The 24,489-nt window shown below is 39.8% G+C and overlaps 1 long non-coding RNA gene across 1 annotated transcript; it reads right to left on the reverse strand.

Moving 5' to 3' along the window:
- Nucleotides 1–1,148: 1,148 nt before the first annotated feature.
- LOC103591579 lies at nt 1,149–20,116 on the reverse strand. Its single transcript, XR_550590.1, has 6 exons — nt 19,890–20,116; nt 14,948–14,989; nt 11,387–11,456; nt 3,694–3,857; nt 2,977–3,132; nt 1,149–1,477 (listed from the first exon to the last, which is right to left on the reverse strand). It is a non-coding gene; the product is annotated as an uncharacterized LOC103591579 (long non-coding RNA).
- Between the last annotated feature and the right edge of the window lie 4,373 nt (nt 20,117–24,489).

Consider the following 24,489-nt stretch of genomic DNA (forward strand, 5'->3'; position numbering starts at 1 on the left):
ATTGCAAAGGAAAAAGAATGCCAGAACTGCTCAGACTGCAAACATATATCCCTGAGGTATGATTGCCACATAGAATGTAAAGACCCATGGTAGCATGGCTTTCCTGCAGCACAAATTTTATAAATGGTAAAATAATTGAAAACATTCTATGTTAACATATATTCAGATAGATGTATTATGCTACTGTGCCCAAAATTTGTGTAAATGTTAAGATACAACAGAGGACTAAAGAAATTTCAAAATCTGCGGGAAGTTACTAGTAGCTAGACCTTCGAATCTCCTAGATACACCTTACTCTCCTCTGTCTTTGGTTCATGACTTTAGGTAATGGAGTTTATTGTAAGGATACATAAGGAAGGCCTGGAAACTGTCAACAGCCATATAGTCTCTCTAGTTCCCACACGCTTCAAAGATTGGGATGTACTGATGGAGAACTGAACAATGGGTCATCATTTTTCAGGGATCAACAGCAGCCATGATGACACAACAGCTCTCATGACCCATTCATCCCCAAGAGGCAATCATCTTTTACTCTCCACTGCCTTTTCAGTATGCTTCTCATATTAAAGACTTCCCAGAGAGAAAGTAACTGTGTTTGGTTTGCCACTGTCCACCATCTTTTCCTGCAAGAAAGACTTATTGAGAGTCTGTAATGTGCCAGGCCCTGTCCTAGATGCTAGGGAGACAGAGCTAAACAGACAAGCCAGACAAGAACCCTACTTCATGGAGCTTAGGTTCTGGTGGGGCAACATGTAATAAATATAATAAAGTCAACTACATAATTTTAGTCTGTGCAAAATGCTAATAAGAGACTAAACCAGGGCAATGTTTAGACTGGACAGAAAAGGAAAGCTTGCCTAAGAAGGTAATATTTGAGCTAATATGTGTAGAATGAGAAAGAGCCAGCAATGCAAAGGCTAATAAAAAGCAGTCCAGACAGAGTCCAAGATCCTGAATGATATAGTGACTTACACAAGGAGATATAGCTGGTCAGAGACAGAGCCCAAATCTCTGGTTCAAAAGCTCATCCTGTTTGATTGCATTACATTTCTTCTCAAATGAGTTGACATACAGAGAAGAGACTTAGTAAACTGGAAAGTACTGTTCAAATATAAGATATTGTCAAATAATAATACAGGCCACCAGAGTTAAAAGCAAAACAAACACAGCTGAGTTTATTTACTTTCAGGCAAAGGAACATACCAGTTGGCTGAAGATAAAAAGTATGTGTTTTTAATTATTAGGAAGGGGTTTCATGGTTGTTACAATAATTAAGGATGTTTTAGTCTGTTCGTGCAGCTATAACAAAATATTGGGAAATTTATAAGAACAGAAATTTATTTCTCACAGTTCGGGAGGCTGCAAGTTCAATATCAAGGCCCTGGCAGGTTCGGTGTCTGGTAAGAGTCTGGTCACTCTGCTTCCAAGGCGGCACCTTGTTGCTGCATTCTCCTGAGGGGATATTGCTGTTTCTTACCTGGTGGAAAGGGCAGAAAAGCCAGAAGGGCAGAAAGGGGGCCTAGCTAGTTCCCTCCAGCTCTCTTACAAGAAATTACTAATCCCATTCATGAGGACAGAGTCCTCAAAGCCTAATCACCTCCTAAAGGCCCCACCTCCTAATACTGTTGCATTGTGAATTAAGTTTCAACATGAATTTTGAAGGGAACACAAACATTCAAACCACAGCAAAGGATTAAAACAAATACTCTAAATAGGCTGGAATAAATTCATAGCTCTGTACATGATTGGTTAAAACAAGACCGCTATTTCATTGGTCAAGGAAAAAAAAATCTTCAGATAGGTCCTGTAAGTGTTTTGCTTTAGCTTACCAGGATCACTTAAAATTCATGGTTTCTTTTACAACTTTAGCTGCTTAGGATAGTTAAAGCACAACACAATGATCAATGTGCTATCTCCTAGGCAAGCATGAAAAAATTTCCCTCTATAATATTATGTAACAGATGAAAAAACTAATATCCAAATATGTTAGCTGTCATGCCTAAGGTCATTTACACAATTGGGCTGTTCACAGATCTGAATCTAGAACCCAGGTCCCTAATTCTCAGTCACTTTTTCCTAATGTACTTACTGGGAAATGTTTGAGGTCTACATCTACATTATTCTTCTTTAAGTCCTTTATAACTAGCACATAGTAGGCACTCAAGAAATATTTCCTGAATTGAATCTCTTGGTTGATCCTGAATTTCTTCTCACTAATTTACCTTTTTCCTAATGTACTTACTGGGAAATGTTTGAGGTCTACATCTACATTATTCTTCTTTAATTCCTTTATAACTAGCACATAGTAGGCACTCAAGAAATATTTCCTGAATTGAATCTCTTGGTTGATCCTGAATTTCTTCTCACTAATTTATGGTTATGTTTAAGTAGATAAGTAAATAAAAAGAATTTGCTTAGGGATCATCTATAAATCAGAAGACTGGAAAGTATTACAAGCACAGGGGCTGTTGATCCCATTTTTGGTCAGTAAATGAAGAAAATCACCATGAAGATAAGAAAAGTGAACTCGCCCCAATGTAATTCCCATTGAACATTTCTTGCTTACTGGGAACTGACATGCATGATCTCAATTAATCCTCACAACAGCGCCACAAATAAACTGAGACTCTTGGAGGTTAAGATTCACCAAACTCATATGTGCCCTCTCTATTATACAATTCTTAATTGTACACATTCCTAACATCTCCCCAGGATTGAGGATTCAGAAGGCCAAGAGAAGGAATTTCCATATCCTAAATCGAATAGTTCTGCCTCAGTCTTATTTCTGCCCTCTCGTGGTTCCTGTACGAGGGTACTTCAAAAGTTCATGGAAAGATTTGTATTATCTTTCAATTCTATTTTCCCACAAACTTTTTGAAGTACCCTCGTATTAACTCATTCCAACTTTGTTATTATTTGAAATCATTTCTTTAAGCATAGCATTGCCAAAAGGAACGAATGAAAAGCAAAGAATACCAGTGTTTTGTTTGCTGAGTAAAAGGATATCTCTTTTATTTTCTAGGACAAAGAAATTTCAGTCCTGTCCCAATGTTCAGTCACAGGTGAACATTGAGACTAGCTGAGGTCTGTCTTCTCCCAGAAGGTGGCAGCAGCAGCAGCAGCCTCAGCCTGCTGGAGAAATCAGACACAATTCATTTGTTTTCCTGTTGGCGTCCAAACCTAGAAATTCCTGGTTCCAGAGACCACTTTACCCTCCCTTGGTTTGCTGAGCTTAGATAGAGCTGGGGCATAAGGAGTACAGGAGCTGGCAATGATTTCTTTTTATAAGTGCTTAGTTTCTTTTGGTAAACACTTTGGTCTGAGCTGTGACCTTGAAGCATGTGTGAAGGAGGATCAGGAAGTCTCTAGTCAGGGAAAAAGAGCTTCAAAAAGAAAAAAATAACATTAACTGAAACACTTGCATCCACACAATCATAAATCCAGAGACCCCAACTCACAGTTTGGTTTCACACAAAGAGTATAGATTCCAGATCTGGCCTCCCAGCCAGCTGATCTTGTCCTTGAACCTGTCAGAGCTGCAATTTCCTCAGCTACCCAGTGTGGACTAGGTGGTCTCGAAGCACCTGCTAATTCTTAAATTATGAGTTACTGCACTTTTATTTTCGGGATTAAGTAGGGCTGGCCTTCACCCTTTCAGAATCTTAAAAATCTCAGACACAACAAAGCACTTACTGGTTCCAAGTTAATCCCAGTTGAGCACATATCCTGGTTTGGCAAACACGGCCGACTGCATAGGAGGTGGGCAGGAATCCCAGGAAACGTCTGAACGCCACACAGCTATGGATGAACTGTCAACTGCTGGGAGCTGCTTTGCAAATTACCACATCTAAACGAAGCTGACAAAATGATATTTCAAAAAAAGCAATTAACACTGATTTCTAGCATATTTGGAACCAAAAGGCCTTTTAGGAAGAGAGAAATTGGCTCAGAAAAATAGTATCCCAGCCCTCTGGATAAGAATGTTGAGGTTAAGGAGATTCTTGTCAGGATTTTTTGTGCTCTACTCCCATTGCCGCAGTCAGAGGGTCAGTCTGGTAATTGTGAAGGAGAAAATGAAACTAGTTCCTCTCGTTTCCTCTCTGCTCCATCCTCCTTGCCCCAACCCACATTGCTTGGATTGGTTAAACATTCATCATTCATTCAGTAAACACTTATTCGGCACTTCCGCTGTGCCAGGTGCTGGGAATACCTGACTATTAAGGAGCTCACAATCGAGTAGTCAGATATTAAATGAATGACTACACGTAGAGCATTCAGAAAGAGTTGGTGTATAAGAGATAAAATATAATGATAGTGGGGATAATGGTGGTATGAGTAGTATTATCTCCATAAGGCCACAGTCCAAATAACATATTTCTTAATAAAAGCTATTCCTATAATATAGTAGAATCATACAGAGACAATCCCACAGTCCTATAGGTATTGGCCACTGTGGGTCTGTCAAGGCAACCCTTTGTTCCTATTACATGAAAGTCATCATACTAGAATCCCTTCCTGAATTAGAGAGCTTTGACTCCAGAAGGCCACTATAAATAGAAATGTGTATATGTTATCTGGCATGAAAGGAGTGGGCTGACTGGAGATAGCTTCCTCCTCTCCCTTTTTCCCATGAAATATTAGCACAGATGATGGGCAGGTTAAAACAGTTTCAGTTACTGAAACAGAGGGAACTGGGTGATGACAGAGACAGGACAGCATGGTAATAGCAAATTCTATATGGCTGCACACTAGAAAAGAGAACCAGATCCAGCTTGGAGAGGAGATCAGAAAGCAAGGAGATGGTGCTGTCCAGTACAACAAAGGGTGAGCTGAGCTATGGAGCCAAAAAAAACAAGCAGAAAAGAAGCAAACCATTTCTCCTGGTTTTTCCACATCTCAGATCAGTCCAAGAGGTCAGCTGAAGTTTGCCTTCAGAGAGACATTATGCCAACATTATGCCGTCATAATGGTGGAATCGAGTCAAATCATTTCTCAAGTGCAAATTTTTATAGCGACCTTTTTTATGTTGATCATTTTGATTTATTTTCTTCCTGTATATTTTCAAATAAGGTCAAAATGGTTTCCTACCCACAATTCCACACTGATTTACATCTATGCCAGTTACTGAATATATAGCACAAAGGTTGAGAACCTCTAGCCTTTGGCTTAATTTTATCCAACTTAATATTCGGGTCACTACTCTCGTGTCCCCAAAAATAACTAGCATTATAATGGATTCTCTGGTGAGCACATTCAGAGTGAAGCCTCTAAGCAGAGGTTCTTGCCATTGGCTGCGTATTGAAATCACACAGGGAATCCCCACATCACATCCAAAACAAATGACATATTAGGGGTGGGACCTAGACATTGATTATTTCCATGTGCAGCTGAGGTTGAGCACTTTCCCCCTTTAAGTCTTACGACGAAATCACACAGGGAATCCCCACATCACATCCAAAACAAATGACATATTAGGGGTGGGACCTGGACATTGATTATTTCCATGTGCAGCTGAGGTTGAGCACTTTCCCCCTTTAAGTCTTACGACAATAAAGAGGCAGGAAGCTGCTAGTAACTGACAACTGAGCTCGCCTCTTCCCTTTGGAATTTATCCTAAGGAGTTGGCATCAAAGAGCCAGATTCCGCAGTGGCAGCCAGCTTGGACACTCACTTTGTAAGTTTTCCATTTTGACTTTCCCACTATCCACCAGGTCTACAATTAAAAGGTTTGAGAATGTAGAGAGTTGTGAACAGTAGTTAATCAGAAGTTCAAAGAGAATTGGTAATAGGTGATGGTGGTTTAAATGCCACACTCTAGAGATCCTGCATTCATCTTAAAAACAAACAAATTTTTAAAAAAATCATCCAACCTATTCAGTCTTTTCCCTCTCCTCCTTCTTTACCCATTTTTCTCTTCCCCTTTTTCTTCTTATCTGTCTCCTTCACCTGCTCTCCCACCCCATCACTGTCATTCTGCCTTCTTCTTCTTTTTTATTTTATTTATTTATTTTTCTGTCTTATTCTTCTTACCCCTTATCTGTTTCTTTACTCTCTGTGCCTTCCTATTCCTCATGCATCTGTTTTATATTATTTTACTCTCTACTTTCTCCTCTTACCCACAACACATACCTCTCTCCTGTGTTTCATCAGCTTTCCCACATGCAACTCCTTAATTGGCTGACATGGAACAACAACATCATCAGATCTTTATAATTATTAAATAAGATTTTTTTTGGTAATTTTAAAGGCAGATAAATACTGATAATATAATATTTCTCTCTCCAAGGAAGAAAAAAAAAAAAACTTGCCCATAGTTAGCACTACTTAAATACTAACTATATAATTATTTTTCTTATCAGTTTGTGTATTGGTCCTAGATTACTTTTTTCATATAGTTCAGTGACCCTCCATAGAAAAATGGTTGTCTGTTCTTGAAGAATCCCGACAACAGCAGCTGACATCACTGTAAAAAGTGAAACAAGCTAAAAACAGTAGTTGAGTATATACACCCTGAATTGCATATTCAGTTGCAAAATCATCATCATTATTATTGTAATTACAGAGGAGAGGCATTTCAATAATTGTTCAAAGTGTCTTCTTGAGGAAATAACTAAATCAGGGCCAGCTGTCACCAACCATTCTACAATAATGATCCCTGTATGTGCGTCTTCAGTATGCATAGGAACTCTACAATAACAAATTTGTCTATTCATCTAATGTCCTTAAGCAACCTAAAAAATAACAAACCTGTGATCAGATCCAGTGTCTCACTTCATAGTTGACCTGTGTTTTTAAACAGTGTGCCTGAATAACCTTAGAATCGACAACCACCAAACAAAAATTGCACCATCAATTTAATAACTAGGGTGGGTGGCCCAGCATCCACCTGTGACACAATGGCAACAAATCTAGGTATGGGAGTAGAGTAGAAGTCAGGTAGATAGATCAGCAGACTAAACAGAAAAATTTAGGAGAAACATCCACGAAATTAGACATGTCTTATTAACTTGAAAATTGTAAACAAATGGGAACTATGAGAAAAGAGGGAAGACCTTGCTTTTAGTTTACTTGTGAAATCAGCCAAAATTTTTTGAGATTTTCTCTTCCCAAGATACAGCTGTGAAATGACTAACAGGAATTAAGTGAGCCTGCACCAGGAACTGAATGTGCCACTTCACTGAGAACAAAAATGTTCCCCTGATAGAGGCTGTCCTCTCAGATTAATACCTTGGGTGCTTTAAAGAGGACGAGCCAGGCGCTAATATGGTGCATTTGTAAAGAGCAAGAATTATCCAAACACCTTCGCAAATTTTTTCCATGAATCACTACCTTTGAATCATGTTTATATTTTAACTTTCATGTTCCTGAAGAAAGTCGAAAGAGAGGGAAAGAAAAAGAAGGAGAAAAAATTTCTTAGCACACTATTTTTCCCTTCCTGGGCCGCTTTGGCTTTCCCATAGGAGTCTTGCTGAAGGGTGGGCCTCAGCCACTTAAGAAAGGTGAATGATCTGGACTGCTTAGGGAACTTGGTAACTTCTGGGATCCGGTCTTCCTAGGTTCTGAAAATCATACTCCTAGTTGCAATTGCTTAGTACCATTTACATATTTGCCTCTCCAGCTAAAAACTATTTCCCCTGCATGCAACCTTATTTTGTTTTAGTAATTAAGCTATTTTCTACAAAAGTATCAGAAGGGGCACTGATTGACATTTTAAAAGTTATCTCAAGGCACAATCGTGTGTGTGTGTTTTGTTGTAAAAGTAAGAGATTTTAAGGCCATAATAAAAATAAATTGAAACTTCAAAATGGTTAAAAATGAAAGGAAAAAATATCCTTCCCACCCTTATCACAAGGTAAGCACTATTTACTATTTCTTGTGTATTTTTTCCATATAAGGATATATAAAATATACAGCATTTTTACATAGAGCACATCATATAATATACAAGAATACTTTTAAAAGTTTGTGGAAAAATAGAATTAAAAGATATTATGACTCTATCCATGAACTTTTTGATGTGCCTTTGTACAATACCTTGCTTCATTCATACCTTGTTTTATTCATTTAGTAATATATTGGATGCAGTGTTATAATACCAAGATCAAGGGTCAGATCCCCATACTGGCCAGCCGCCCCCTCAAAAATAATAATCATATATCAGAAATATTTCCACGTCGGCACATGTAGATCTTTTAATCATTGAACATAACATAAATTTATTTAACTACTGCCCAATTGATTAATATTTAAATCATTTCCACTTATGCTGTTATTATAAATACTGTTTCCATGAATATCCTTAAACATATATCATTGGGAACTTGTATGATTCTCTCTGGAGGACAAATTCCTTTCCATGAAATTGCTGGATCAAAATATATGTACATGTAAGATTGGGTTACATAGTTCCAAATTGTAACTCCAAAAAAGTTGTTCCAATTCGCATTTCCTTCAACAGTGTAAGTTTCTCTATAACATTCCCAAAACTAAGTTTATTGAACCTTAAACTTTCTGTCGCTCATGGGCAAACATGGTATCATGTTGTTGTGATTTGCAATTTTCTAAGCATTAATGAGGTTGAGCATTTTTCTAAGTACTTTTTGCCATTCTTATTTTCTTTATGAGATATTTGTTCATATTTGTTGCTCATTTTTTCTTTTTTTTTTCTTATAAAGCTGTGAGATCTCCTTGTATAGTTAAAAAACAAGCACTTTTTCTGTTGGGTTGCAAATAATTTTTTCTACCATGCCATTTGTTTTTGGCTCTGTTTAAGGTGTTCTCTTGTTGTCATCGTCATTTTTGTTTGTACCATATAATTAAATGTTTTACCCAAGTACACTTAGCAGCATTTTCCTTTTCAGTTTCTAAGTTTTGCCTGTTTTTGAATGTTAGCTTTCTTTCAAGATGGGTCTCTTTGCAGTTACCACTTTAATGCACCAAAGCTTGATTTGAATCACTATGTCATGTTACAGGTTAAGAAATTAGGTTTTACTGTGGAAAGAGAAAACTTACAAAGCCAGAGTCATGAAGAGAAGAGAAGGCACAGAGACCCCATCCTCCCATTGTCCCTGGGTGATGTGCTGGCCTCACAGAATGTTTTGTGTTCCAGGAAGGAAACTCTGTCCCTCTTTTGGTCTCTCTTTTATATATAACAAGTATGAGCCTTATCAGTGAAAGAAATAATCAGACTATCTTGGCACCAGGCAGCCTGGATTTTGGTGCCAGCTGTTTACCAGAGTTGTCTGGGAAACGCACACAAACTGCCCAGCACCTAGACTTTTAGTCCCGTGGGATGTTACACAAGGGAAAGGAAACCGGTGGTCCCATGGGAACCTGAGCTTGTATACAATTCCTCAGGCTGGGAGGAGCCCCCTTCCTCAGCCCAAGCCCCCTACACCTGTTCTGAGCCAGCTCACTGACCAGACAACTCAGAATGAGCACTCAGATTCATTTAAAACAAGCCTGCTCCTATCACATTAGATTATTAAGGAGTCAGGGAGTCGAGATGCAATTAACTCTTTTTTCACCCAACTTATTATTTTGAAAAATTTCAAACCCACAAAGGTTGAAAGAATGAAACAATGAATGCCCCTATACCCTTCACCTAGATTCACCAGTTGTTAACAGTTTTTCACCTTTGTTTTGTCTCTTTCTATAATTATACGTGCAATTTTTATCCTTTGAACCATTTGAAAGTAAGCTGAATACTGTACTTCATGGTAGTTCACTTAGAATAATTCAGCATACATATCCTAAGAATAAGGGCATTCTTCTACATAATTACAATGCCATTTTCCAGCCTGGGAAAATTAATGATTCAATAACACCTTTAAGTTCGTATTCAAATTTCTTCAGTTGTCCCACATGTCTTTTATAGCCATCTTTTTTTCTTTGATCCAAGCTCTTAACAAGGTCTGTACATTGTATTTTATTCTATCTCTTAAGTCCAGTGCCCCAAGGTGGACATTTAGCAATGTTTGGAGACATTTTTGATTGTCATGACCGGGGGTGCTACTGGCATCTAGTGGGTAGAGGCCAGGGATGCTGCTAAATATCCTGCAATTCACAGGACAGCCCCCCATGACAAAGAATTATCTGGTCCAAAATGTCAACTAGTGCTGAGATTGAAAAACCCTGTTCTAGTCTATCTAGAACAGTCTCCCCACTTTGTTTTTCATGCCACTGACTCTTTTGTAGCATCTAGACCAGTTGTTTTATAGTATCTCCCACACTGTAAGTTTTTTTGTTTCTGCATGACTAGTTTCCATTTAAACCAATGGCAAGAATATTACATAGATGACTACAAGCTATTACTGCATAACAAACCACCCCCAAATTCAGAGGTATAATATTAAGAACCATGGGCTAGGTAATTGTACTGATCTGGGCTGGGCTCAGCTGATTTGGGTTGGACTCATTCATGCATCCCAAGTCATTTGGTAAGTTGGCTGGGGGCTGGTCAGTTTGGGATGACCTCAGCTGGGATGACTTGGCTCAGTTCCACTAGTCTGTCACACTTAGCAGGCTAGCCCTGGCCTGTTCTCATGGAAGAGGCAGGGTCTGAAAAAGAGTGGAAGCATCTATTGAGGCCTAGGCTTAGAGCTGGCATTCTGTCACTTCAACTGCATTATGTTGGCAAAACCAAGTTACAAAGCCAGCCTAGAGTCGAGTGGCAGAGAAATAAACTCTACTTATTGCAATCAGTTTATCAAAGTGATATTATGAATCCCTTATTGCATCATATCCAGAGGTACACAATGTCAGGTTGTGCCATTAGTAGTGATGTTAAGTTTGATACTTGGTTAAGTGGTAACTGACAAATCTCTCCTTTGGAAGCTCTATTATACATATGGGATGATTCTTTGGTGCATTGTGTCTTGTATTGGTTTTCTAGGGCTGTGATAACAAGGTACTCACAAATTGGGTGGCTTAGAACAACAGAAATTTATTGTCTGGAGGCTGGAAGTATGCAAATAATGTGTTGGTAGGGCCATGCTCCCTCTGAAACCTATAGGGGAAAATCCTCCCTTGCCTCCTCCATCTTCTGGTAGCCCTAGGCATTCCACAGCTTGCCACTGTAGCACGTCAATGCAGCCTCCATTTTCACATGGTGTTCCCCCTGTGTCTGTATCTTCACATGGCCCTCTTCTTATAAGGACACCAGTCATACTGGATTAGGAGCCCACCCTACTCCAGTACAACCTCATCTTGACTAATTACATGTGCAGTGACCCTGTTTCCAAATAAGGGCACATTCTGGAGTATTGAGGATTAGGACTTAAACATATCTTTTTTTTGGAGGACATAATTCAACCCCTAACACCCAGCAGCTTTTCACTCAATGGTTTTAACATCCACTGATGACTCTTGCTCATTCAGTTATTACCTTGGGGATTGCACAACAATATTTTTCTTAAGCTTCATCATTTCTTCAACATTTGTTAGCTGATATTCTTCTGCAAAGAAAAAGGTTTTGTTTTCCTGTTTCTCCCCTTGCTCTCCTACTTCCCTCCCCCCACTTTTTCAATTACTTTAAATGCACTGCTTTTGCTTTGTATACAACCATAATTTTTATATGACCATAAAAACATTTTCATGATCATATTGTCTCAAATTTGACTACAGGGAGTCCATAAGATCAGCTCTTGTTCAAAGAAGGCACAAATAAGTTTTTTAATTTTTTAGATATATATATTTATATATATATATATTTAAGATCAGCTCTTGTTCAAAGAAGGCACAAATAAGTTTTTTAATTTTTTAGATATATATATATATATATATATATATATATATTTTTCCTTTTTTGTCTTTTTTCATGACCGGCAATGGATCGCAACCCTCAGTGTCGCACCTGTACCGGACCGGGACCGGCAACGGAATCGCAACCCTCGGTGTTGTGCCCGTACCTTGCTCAGCCAGTGAGCGGCTGGTCTGTATGTGGGATCCGAACCCTCAGTGGGAGCGCCGCCGTGCTCCCAAGCGGCGCACCGGGCCGGCCCTAATTTTTTAGATATTTTAAATTTAAAATTCTTTTTTTTCAAATGTGGCTTTTTCAATTAACCCACCTCTATAAGACTTATTTCCGTCATCCATCTAAGTCAGGGCTCATGTTTTTCTCCCTGGAGAGGCTATGTGATTGTTCCCCATGGGAAAAGTCTCATCATCATTCCTAAAGTAGAGCCATAATGAAAGCTGTCATTTAGGGAGTATTCTGCTGCTTTACATATATTATTTTTAATTGTCATAACTCTGTACATAAGTAATGTTACTACATATTACAAATGGGAGAAAGCATGGATTTTGGAAACTGATGGTTTGAATCCCTCTTCTATTTCCTATTAGGTATGTGATTTAGGGCCCCCATAGACCTTGGTTTACTTATCTATACTATGGTGATGATGATATTTGGCTCACAGATTTGAGCTTAGCAGCTTACCTGACCTAGCGTACATGTTATTAGTTCTCTTCTTTCCATATCCTGATGATAGGCTATGACTTCTAGGTCATGATGGATAAGACACAGTGCCACAGAGTCCACCAGCAATTGATCAGGAGTTGATCTATCTCATTAATTCACAGTGTACTCATAAAGAATTAAAGATAGTTTGACCTAGGTTTCAGCTAAAGTTTACCTTTAAATATCTTTGGGGGAAAAAAAGTTTGCTAATCAATTCTTTTTTTTTTTTTTTCCTTTTTGTCTTTTTTTGTGACCGGCAATGGGATTGCAACCCTCGGTGTCGCGCCCGCACTGCGCTCAACCAGTGAGCGGGAACCGGTCTCTATATGGGATCCGAACCCTCAGCAGGAGCGCCACCGCGCTCCCAAGCACCGCACTCTACTGAGTGCGCCACCGGGCTGGCCCCTAATCAATTCTTAAACTAAACAATATTACACGAGGGAGGGAGATAAAATATATTCAACTTAACAGAACAACTTTTGGAAAGAACTTCAGTATTTTACATGCACATTAGGAAGCTCATTTGAATCAATCCTCAAAATAGACTCCAAGTTTGTTCACCTGAAAACAGTGTGTTCATTCATTCCACACATAGTACTGAATGCCTACTATGTCCCGTGCAGTGTTCTAGGTACCTGGGACACACCAAATAAAACAAATATTCCTGCCCTTGTTTACCATCCAGTTGGGGAAGATAGGTGAAAAACAAATAAATGTGCAAAAATATATAGAGTATGAGAAGTAGGTAAGTGCTAATGAGGGGGTGTACAGAGGACTGCAATTTTAAGTAGGGTTGTTATCATTTACAAGGTGATATCTGAGCAAAAACTTGAAAGAGGTGAGGAAATTGATCACATGGCCAAATGGAAGAATGACAAATACAAAGGTCCTTGGGCAGGAGTGTGCTGCTGGAGGCACAGCCAGGGGGCCAGTGTGGGTGGAATGCAGTGAATGACAGAAGTATTTTATTTACCTAATGAACACTTAAATAGCCTTTATTAGTAGCATTATTTTAAGCACTTAAACAATGTTAACTAATCCTCCCAACAACCATATGATGTGAGTACTGATTTTCTCTTTTCCAGATGAGGAAACTAAGGCACAGGAAGGTTAAATAACTGTCCCCCAGTCACATAGCTATCATGTGATAGAGCTAGGATGGGAACTCAGGTAGTCTGTCTCTAGCAAACCATGCTTTTAAAGCACCAAAGTATGCCGTGCTTCTTCCTAGCAGTAAGAAAGAAGGTCTGATAAGTGGGGACTAGATCCCACAGGTCATTAAAGGCCACTAGTAAATATTTGGGTTTTCACTCTGAGTAATACAGGTCTCGAACAGAAGAGTGAAATGTGTTTTTGTTGTTGTTCCAGAGATATCCAAAGCATTTACATACTTCAGGTATATTTTACTCTTGGCATTTGATATGCTTATGCCAGATTCAAAGGATTTCAACTTATGGGAGCAAATAAAATTTGATCTGTATAATTTAAAATATCCTATCAAATACCATACATACAGTAATCTCCCAATTCTAAAGTCTTACACAAACCTCTTTATCATGTGGCTCTAGCAGCACCTGTGTACTTGACTAGGCTTTCTTGGAGTGCCAAAGCAAAGTTTTGACCATAAAACTTTGTTTTCCTCCTTTGAAGGGGAAAAAAAAGAAAAATGGATCATTTAAAATATGTCCTATCCTAACAGGTACAAAAGTATGCTATATCCACCCTAAGTGAATCCTTGGGCAGTGTATGCATGTATTGAAACAACACACTGTACCCCACAAATATGTACAAATAAATGTTAAAAAATTTTTTAATAATAATAAAAGCTTAATGAGTGAAAGAAGCTAGACCCCAAATAGTACATACAATATGATTCCATTTATTTAAAGTTTAAATACAGGTAAAACAAATATGTAGTGTTAGAAGTCTGCTGGGCCAGCCCGGTGGCGCACTGCTACAGTGCGCCGCTTGGGAGTGTGGCAGCGCTCCCGCCGAGGGTTCGGATCCCACATACAGACCGGCCGCTCACTGGCTGAGCGAGGTGCGGGCACAACACCAAGGGTTGCGATCCCATTGCCGGTCACGAAAAAAGACAAAAAGGGAAAAAAAAAAAAAAAAGAAGTCTGCATAGTGATTACCCTTGTGGAGAAGGAGGTAAGAGAATGGAATGGGACATAGAGGGGGCTTCTAGGAAGCTTGTTACAAAGTTTTTCTTGATCTGGATTCTGATTACATGGGGTTTACTTAGTGACAATTCATTGAGCTTACAATTCCACATATGTAACGCTGCAATAAAAATTTACTAACATAAAAAGAAAAGATGTGTCCTATCTACATATGTTGGTGGTGCTGCCTTTTTGGGGCTTAATGCGTCAGTACCCTGTAGGGGCCACCGGCCTTACTAGGGCTCCATGACCTCAAATGTGGAATGATCCTGAGGCAACTGCCCTTGAGAATAACTAAAGGACTCAGGCACGAGTAACTCACCCCATTCAAGGAACATTTAGGAGCAGCATGGGAAGAATCTGTCTGGAGAAGAGAGAAAGTTTGGGAAGATTACACAGTCATCTAAGAATGATATTAATGATCATCATAATAGCCACAATTTATTTAGTATTTACTGTACGCCTAGCATCGTGCTAAATGCACTACAAACATGAGCTATCTAGTATCATCATCCCCATGTTACAGGTGAGGAAAATAAGGCTTACTTCATCTGTACACTGCTCAGATCATATACAATGTGACTTAAGCATAACTCTGCCTGTCTCCAAAGCCCATGTTCCTACTCATTATTCTATGCTGTCAAAGAATTTAACTCTGTATGGTATATGAATTATTCCTTCTCTATATGGTATATGAACTCTACATGGTATATGAATGGTAGTTCTGTAACCCTCAAAACGCTGTCTTCCTGGAGTGGTTCCAGGTCTGAATTTCCAACTGCCTATTGAACATCACTGCAAGTTTCAGCTTTAACCTCTCTTCTGTTCATTGTATCTATCACACACATCTTATGGGCATCATCCGATTCTCTTGCCATCATCTCTCAAGTCCTCAGTTGCTCACCCTGCGGCAGCCATTACTGCAGCTGACTTGCTTTGTTTGGGCCCATGTAGTACTGCTACTTAGGCCTGGGGCTTATCTGCTCCTTTCCCAGACTGGCCTTCCCTGTTGACTACCACTGAGCAGCTGCAACCCGGCTCACCACCTGTCCACCATGAATTTCTGGCTTCTGTCACTCCCCAACCAGGATTAAAGGCCACACCAGGGAGCACTGAATGTGTCTTGCTGAGAGATTAACAATGAGAACAAGTGACACAACCCCCAGAAGTATGAGGAAAGTAATTCCTGGTAGGGTAAATTTTGATCATTGGGAAAGAGGAGATGGGAAGGAATCAGGAAGATGGGTTCCTTTTCCTTTTTCCTCCCAAGAACTTACCGAAAGCATGTTTTCACCATCTAGCAAGTCTGGAGATATTCTGCGGAGGAGATGGGAAGGAATCAGGAAGATGGGTTCCTTTTCCTTTTTCCTCCCAAGAACTTACCAAAAGCATGTTTTCACCATCTAGCAAGTCTGAAGATATTCTGCTCAGCCACACAGGCATACCTACTGTCTCTTTGCAGATTGCTCAAGCATCATCTTGCATGGCTTCCCATCCTTCTCTGTCTCTCTTCCCTTTTTCTCTCAGTCTTACTGCCCTAGGATTGCATCTCCTAAGTAAAACATTAGCATTCATTCTTGGTTCGAGTTCTATTTTTCTAGAAAACATGGGCTAACATATTCAGGCTCAACTTCTCTCAATGGAACCACCACTTCCTAAATTCTCTCAGCTCAAAGTCAAACTCCAAGAATGTGTTCCAAAAGATGATAATAGCTGATAATAATATCACCAATATCCTCAGTATAACTTATAGAATTTGTTCATTACCCCTCAAAAAAGTGCAGTTTGTTTGGAAGAAAATAAAAATAATTTAAATTGTCCTTGGTGCTAAAAAGATTCTGAACCAGTAGCTCAAAACTAGCCTCACTTGGGCCGGCCCAGTGGCGCACTGGAGAGTGCACCGCTTGGGAGAGCGGTGGTGCTCCCGCCGAGGGTTCGGATCCCATGTGGAGACCGGTTCCCGCTCACTGGCTGAGTGCGGTGCGGGCGCAACACCGAGGGTTGCGATCCCGTTGCCGGTCAGTAAAAAAGACAAAAAGGAAAAAAAACAAAAAACAAAAACCTAGCCTCACTCCTAAATCCATTCATTTCCTGAGTGTCTCACGACTAGCTTTTCCCTTTCTTTCCAGTCCTACATGGTTTGGGTCCCTATTATTCTTACTTAGACTATTATTATTGCTTCCTAATTTGTCTTTCAGTTTTCACATTGTTTCCTAATTTGTCTTTCTGTTTTCACATGCTCCTGATCCAATCTGAATACCATTGCTAAAAGGTAGATAGTCCTAAAACTGATTTTATCTTGCTCCCCCATGTTCCAAAACCTTTAGTAACTTCTCTCTGCCCATAGAATAATGTCCAAAGTTCCTTGTAAAACTAATATTTGGTGACTTTATGACAATAGCAAAACCTTGGCACTCAAGGCTCTCCACAAACTGTCATGACCTACATTTCCAGCTTAACACCAACTATAGTGTCTCTCTATTTGAATTATACCATCAGCTGATCTGGGCTGCTTGCTTTTCCCTAACACATGGTGTGCTTGTCTGAGACCACCATGCCTCTGCTATTGAATGAATAACCCAAGTACTTGTGGGTTTTGAAAAGGACCCCCGCCTGCCCCTTCTGCAAGTGTCAGAATGCCTGCCACTCCCATAGCCTCTTCTAGGGGTTTCTAATAGGACACTAAATTATGTGTCAACATATTCTGCCATTCCAAATGGAGCCCTTTAGGTCAGGAGGGGACACCTGACCTAGGGCATCAAACCTTTCCTGATGAAATGGTTTGTCTAGAAAGCTCTCACAGCCTGCACTTGACAGGGAACAGCCAAGCCAGTCAGATCCTTTCAGGCAGTTGAATATGAAATACAGAGAGGAAGTCAGAAATTAGCAGTGAACAGAAGCTAAAGGACACACACAGGGAAGGAGGAAAGCTGAAATCTTGTGGCAGCAGAAACCTCGATGCAACAGAAGCTGTGAGATGGAGAAAAGAATAGAAAGTACTGAATGGCAAGGGCAGCAGAAGCCAAGAGTCACAGTAATACAGATAGAGTCCAAGTAATACAGATAGAGTCCACAGATAACAGCTATTCACTGCTGAAGAGCCCATAAGATAACCCAGTTGCTATGATTGTACTGTATGCTGAATCACCTTCCAGTTCCCATTGGCCATTACTTAGACTGAAGTAACCTGAGTATGTCTCTGTTCTGGAAATTAAATTTTTGCCTTTTGGAATCTCTATTAGTCAAGATCATGGCAGGAAACTGATGGCACATTCAGCTGGGATTTTGAAAATAATTTGATGAAGACATATTTACAAGGATGTAAGCAGGGTTATGGGAACTTAAGAGAATGCTGAGGTACCCAAGGACCAGCAATAGTGGAAGCCCAGGGCTGAAGAGAAAAGGGGAGGAAATAGTTTTATTGGAGCCCAGAAAGAGCAGGAATTGTGAAGGAACATAGCTATTGACGAAACCATGGTATTAAAGCAGGGAAGAATGAAGAAATATCTCAACCTTTTTTTCCTCCTATCCTCTGACACTTGCTGACACCTCTGAGTGGCCAAACCCAACAGCAAGCCAGAGGGCAGTGGAACCCAGATAATACAATCTGTGAGGTCACAGCCTCATTGAGCCCAGAACAGGGCAGAAAAGCACATAGAACTGTAGTGAGCTGAATGGTAGCCACGTTCCCCCAACAAAATATGTCCACACCCTAATCTCCAGAGCCTGAGGATATTATATTACATGGCAAAGGATGTGATTAAGTTCAGGATCTTGAGAGGAAGAGCTTATCCTAGATTACTAGGGTGGGCCCTAAATGAAATCACATGTATCCTTATAAGAGAGTTGCAGAGGAAATTTTAAGAGGGAAAAGAAGGAGGCAATGTGACCATGGAGGCAGAGACTGAAGTGGAGTGGTCCCAAGCCAAGGAAATCCTGGGGCCACCAGAAGCTGGAAAAGGCAGGAAGAGATTCTCTCTTGGAGCCTTCGGAAGGACTGTGGCCCTGCCAAAACCTTGATTTTGAACTTCTGGCCTCCAGAACTATGAGGAAATTAATTCTGTTGTTTTGAGTTTAATTTGTTATGGCAGTCATAGGCACCACTACAAGGACCAAACAGAGAATAACCAGCACAAAATCTATTCATCTCAAATGACACAATGATATCCTTGATCACTTTGGCTGGACATTCTTTTCTCTACCTTTTATTTTCCCTGTGGTACTTCCTTTGGGACCACTTATATGCTTCAAATTATATGCTCCCAAATTATGGTTATTTTTGTATACAAATGTCTTTTCCTCCAAACGAAATTATGACATTCTTCTTTAGAGCAAGAACCATGTCTTGTACCTCTTTGTATCCCATAAAAATCCTAGCAGAGTACTCTGAACAGCATGGACATTCTGTAATTGGTAAATAGGAAAGAAAGCCTCCATTTGTCCATCTGTAAATGGAAAATAACAATTTCCACTGACTTGCCTTTCAGAGATAATGATGGCAGTGTTTCCTAGAAACAATTTCTGTACCTGTAACAGAGTGATATATCTGAAACACCCATTCCTGCTGGAGCAATTCTTCAGGGAAAAAAAATTACATTTAGTTTTCGTGTGCCCTCCATTCAATGTGGAGCTGAATCTACTTGTAGTTCACCCCAAGGAGAAAAAGGCAGGGGATAATTAAGAAAATGTAAGAGCTGAGGATTGGTGTTTTCTCAAGAACTTTGATTCATTCAATAAATATTTATAAAAGAACTACTATGATAAAATACAGTCCATTGATGCTGAGGAAACACACACACACACACACACAGAAAAATTTATGATCCCAAGTAAGTGTCATACAATATGATGAATGCTTTTTATAAAATTAAAATGCTGTGGGTCCAGAAAGAAGGGAATGATTAACTCTATTGATGGGAGTTTCACCAAAAAAAAAAAGGTCACATTCAAGCTGGTCTTTTAGGACTACATCAGGCAGAGGCAAAGTCAAGAGTATTCCAGGACCCAGAGAAATAACTTTGCTTGAGCTGTTGCCAAGCAAACCACACCCTCAGCTCAGCCCTATTGTATCCACAAAGGCCTATTTTTATTCATTATCCTTATAGCTACTTTTAAAGAGAAGAAGGGAGTTCTGATTACTTCCCTATTTTGTACCCAGGTATTTTATATGTCAAATCAGAAGGGAAAGTAAAAGTTGACTTCTGACAAGTCCAGTAATGAGTCCAGATATCCATCCAATAATTAGTTAAAATGGAAACTCTTACCTTTGCTGAGCTTCTACCTCATTTCTGAAAACTGAGGTTCCCTGTGAGAGTACCAGGGCATTTACAGTTCAGAGCAAAGCAGGCAAGGAATGACAGCACCCTTGTCTCACTGCCCCAAACCAGGAGGCACTTCCCTGTGGCAAACACTCCTTGAATGGGAATTACGGCTGAGGCCCTTTTTCCTCCCCTAGGCTGACCTTCAAATCACTCCTTGGGGAACAGCTCTGTCCAGGGCACGCCCAACTTCTCTCCCAGGCCAGCCCTGCTAGGCCTGTGAGACCAGAGCCGTGCTGTTATGAGTGGGAGGAAAAAACTCTTGGGAAAGCAGCCAGGAGAGAAAGAATGACCAGCCGAAAGCCACCAAGGGTCACAAGATTCCCCATCCTCACCCTGCCACTTCCCCTGGAAAATGGGGAAGCTGGGAAACCAGAACCCTGGTCTCACAGTATGCATCACTTGTCCTTGTTTTCTCAAGAAGCCTCTACCTTCCAGACCCTGCCAGGAAGCCCGCGGCATTTTCATGAAGCAGTAATAACAAGGACAGAGCGTTCTAGCCTGCTGGAGCCTGCTGGCTGGTCACTCTTTCCATTGCCTTTGTTTTCATGCATCATTCCCCTCACTTGCTTCTCAGATTCCTCAGGGCTTTGAAAAAGCCACAAATGCTCCACACAGTGACACCACCCAGCAGGCTGGCAGACTTCACTGACATGCACCCTCCCCTAAGCGATCGCACGTACTCAAGCCCTGACAACTGACACCCAGCCGTGCACCTAGTAAGAAGGAAGACAGCTTCCAGAATGGACCCACCCCCACCTGCCTAGTTGGCAAAGGTGTGACTTTAGATTACCACCCAGTGGACTGGTAAATCATGTACTGCAGCTTTATTCAAAATGCATCTGCAAGGTATGTTGGGCAGTGGTACTTTTCCACCCTTTCCACAAAGATCTAAATGCAGCCAACATGGACGTTATCAATAAAGTGCCAGAGTGGTCTCACTATGCCAATTTACACGTCAGTATATCAGATTGTAAGCACATGCATACATGGGTCAGAGACTCTATATCCGTGTTTCAGAATCACTTGTGGCACATTTCAAACCACACTCCAGAGCTACCCTATCAGATTCTATGAAAATAGGGCCCAGATATGTGTATTTTTTAAAAAATAACTTGAAAGAATGTGGGACAAGAGAAATTCTCATATATCATTGATGAAAGTAAAAATTGGTTTGGCTACCGTGGAGAGTAAGCTGGAAAGCAATCTAGTAAAGTCGGCAATGTGCATTTTCTATTCCCTAGCAATTTGTGTTCTAGATGTATTCCCTCGAAGAACTCACACACATGTCCAAGGAGACATACACAAGGACATGAATTTGAAATTGCTAATAACTAGACATAATAAATATCCACCCATAGGATAATAGATTCTAGAATATTTATGTGATGGGGTTCTATATTGCAATAATATATAATATAATATTACTTATAAAGAATGGACTATCTCTACAAGTATCACATGGATAAATCTCAAAGTAATGGTGTTGAGAAAAAACAAGCTACAGAAAAATATGTACACTGCTTGCATACATGTTTAAACATCCAAAACTTATATATTATGTAGTAGAAGTATAAAACCATGTGTGGGAAAGATTCTCATCATGTTCAAGAGACTGTTTACCTCTGGGGAGAGTTGAGATGGAAGGTCTTCTCCTGTACATAAAATGTTTTATTTATTTAAAAAAAATCTTAAGCGGGCCGGCCCGGTGGCGCAGCGCGAGGGTTCGGATCCCACATACAGACCGGTTCCCGCTCACTGGCTGAGCGAGGCACGGGAGCAACACCGAGGGTTGCAATCCCGTTGCCGGTCCCTGGTCCGGTACGGGGGCAACACTGAGGGTTGCGATCCGTTGCCGGACACGGAAAAAAGACAAAAAAAAAAAAAAATCTTAAGCAAATATGGCAAGCTGTTATTATTTATTAAATCTAGAGTGTGGATACATGTCCCACAGGTGACTCTGAGGGTCATGGCCATCCATATGAAAGGATCTTGTGAGATTCTTAGGATTCTCAGTTATGGATAATAAAGCTTTGTTCTCTATAGTGAGCCACCTTGCTGAACACAAATGACACTAATGAGCCCTCTTAGTAGTGTATGCAAATTGAGATGTTTTCATTAATGGAGGAGTTGCTGCACAGGTCCACTTACACTCTCTTACCCAGGTGCCCTTGTGACCAGCTGGATTTGAGAGCATCCTAAACAGAGTCAGAGGTGCAATAGAATGAAGATAAGGATTGGTTCACATGTGGATATCATTATTATAATCATACCCAGAAATTCCAAACCTGGCTGAAAACCAGATAAAAATTTTAATGCAGTTGTCCATGCCCCACCATCTAAGAATATGATACAGTAGTTCTGAGGTGAGACTCTAGAATCTATATTTTTAAATGGCTTACCAAGAGATTCTGATGGTCAGTAAGGATTGAGAAATGAAAACCGTTCATGGTTATGTTCTATTAATGTTTTCAAAGAAGTTGGGTAGGGAGAGAAATGGGAAAAAAAGAAGCAAGAAAAGTAAAAGAGGAAAGAAGGAAGGGAAGGAGGGGTGAAGTGAGCCTTCAAATCCAGCTCAAATCCTTCCTACTCTATTTTTCCTAGCCCTTTTCAGCCCTGAATTGTCTCTTCATCCCCTGAACTTTGCCAAAGCTCTAATTATCTGTAACATTTATTTGGCAATTATATACTTCCCTGTACATTGCTATAATAGCCTATCATTTACTCAATAGATTTATGTCTTATTTCTTGAATTAGGCTATAAGCTTCTTCAAGACAAAAACCATTCTTGTTCATATTCGTATTTCCTATAGTGTCTAACATAATGCCTCACACAGAGTAAGAAGTAAAGGATCATAATTAAAAACATAAGATAAAACAAGTTCAGAAATGTGGCAGGATACAAGAGCAATATACAAAAATCAATTGTATTTCTATACACCAGCAAGGAACAATCTGAAAATGAAATACAATGTAATCCCTATCAAAATCCCAACTGCATTTTTTTTATTTTGCAGAAATTGACAAGCTGATTATACACTTCATGTGGAAATACAATCCAGAAGAGCCAAAAGAATCTTGAAGAAGAAGAACAAAATTGGAAAATGCACATTTCCTGATTTCAAAACTTGCAACAGGGCCGGCCCGGTGGCGCACTGGATAAGTGCACCGCTTGGGAAGCGCAGCGGCACTCCCGCCCGAGGGTTCGGATCCCACATACAGACCGGTTCCCGCTCACTGGCTGAGCGAGGCGCGGGGGCAACACCGAGTGTTGCAATCCCGTTGCCGGTCCCCAGTCCGGTACAGGGGCAACACTGAGGGTTGCGATCCGTTGCCGGACACGGAAAAAGACAAAAAAAAAAAAAAAAAAAAAAAAAACTTGCAACAAAACTACAGTAATCAAGCCATAAGGCATAGGGATACACATACAGATCAATGAAATAGAATTGAGAGTCCATAAATAAACCCTCCCATTTATGGTCAATTTAATTTTTGACAAAGGTGCAAAGAAAATTCAACAGGGAAAGAGTACTTTTTTCAATGACTAGTGCTGGGACAACTGAATATCCAAATTCAAAAGAATAAAGTTGGACTCTCCTTCACAGCAAAAAAATAAAAACACAAAATGGATCATAGATCTAAATGAAAGAATTAAAACTATAAAATTCTTACAAGAAAACTTAGGAGTAAATCTTCATGACCTTGGATTTGGCATTGGTTTCTTAAATATGTCACCAGAAACAGAAGTGAGAAAAAAGAAAAAAAGATAAATTGGACTTCAAAGTAAAAGCTTTTGGGCTTCAAGGGACACCATCAAGAAAGTGAAGAGACAACCCATGGAATGGGAGAACATCTTTGCAAATCATATACTTGACAAGGAACTTATATCCAGAATATATAAAAATCTGTTACAACTTAATAAAAAGACAAACAATTCAATTAAAATATGGGCAAGGAATTTGAATAGACATTCTTCTAAAGAATATATACAAATGGCCACTACGCACATGAAAAGATACTCAACATCATTAGTTATCAGGGAAATGAAAGTCAAAACCACAATGAGACACTTCACAGAATGGCTATAATAAAAACAGACAATAACAAGTGTTGGGGAGGATATGGAGAAATTGGAACCCTCATATATTGCTAGTGAGCATGTAAAATGATTCAGCCACTTTGGAAAAGTTGGCAGTTCCTCAAAATGCTAAACATATAATTACCAAATTACTCAGCAATTCCACTTCTAGGCATATGCATACCAAGAGAAACAAAAACATATGTCCATACAAACACTTGTACATGACTGTTCATAGCGGCATTATTTATAATGACCCCAAAGTGGAAAAACTCATGCCCATGAACTGATGAATAGGTAAACAAAATGTGGTATATCCATAAAATGGAATGTTTTCAGCCATAAAAAATAATAATGTACTGATCCAAGCTGTGATATGTATGAACCTTGAAAACATTGTGCTAAGGGAAGGAAGCCAGTCACAACAGACCACATACTGTATGATTCTATTAGTATGAAATTTCCAGA

The sequence above is a fragment of the Galeopterus variegatus genome, unplaced genomic scaffold (genome assembly GCF_000696425.1).
Source record: "Galeopterus variegatus unplaced genomic scaffold, G_variegatus-3.0.2 Scaffold992, whole genome shotgun sequence".
Taxonomy (NCBI): domain Eukaryota; kingdom Metazoa; phylum Chordata; class Mammalia; order Dermoptera; family Cynocephalidae; genus Galeopterus; species Galeopterus variegatus.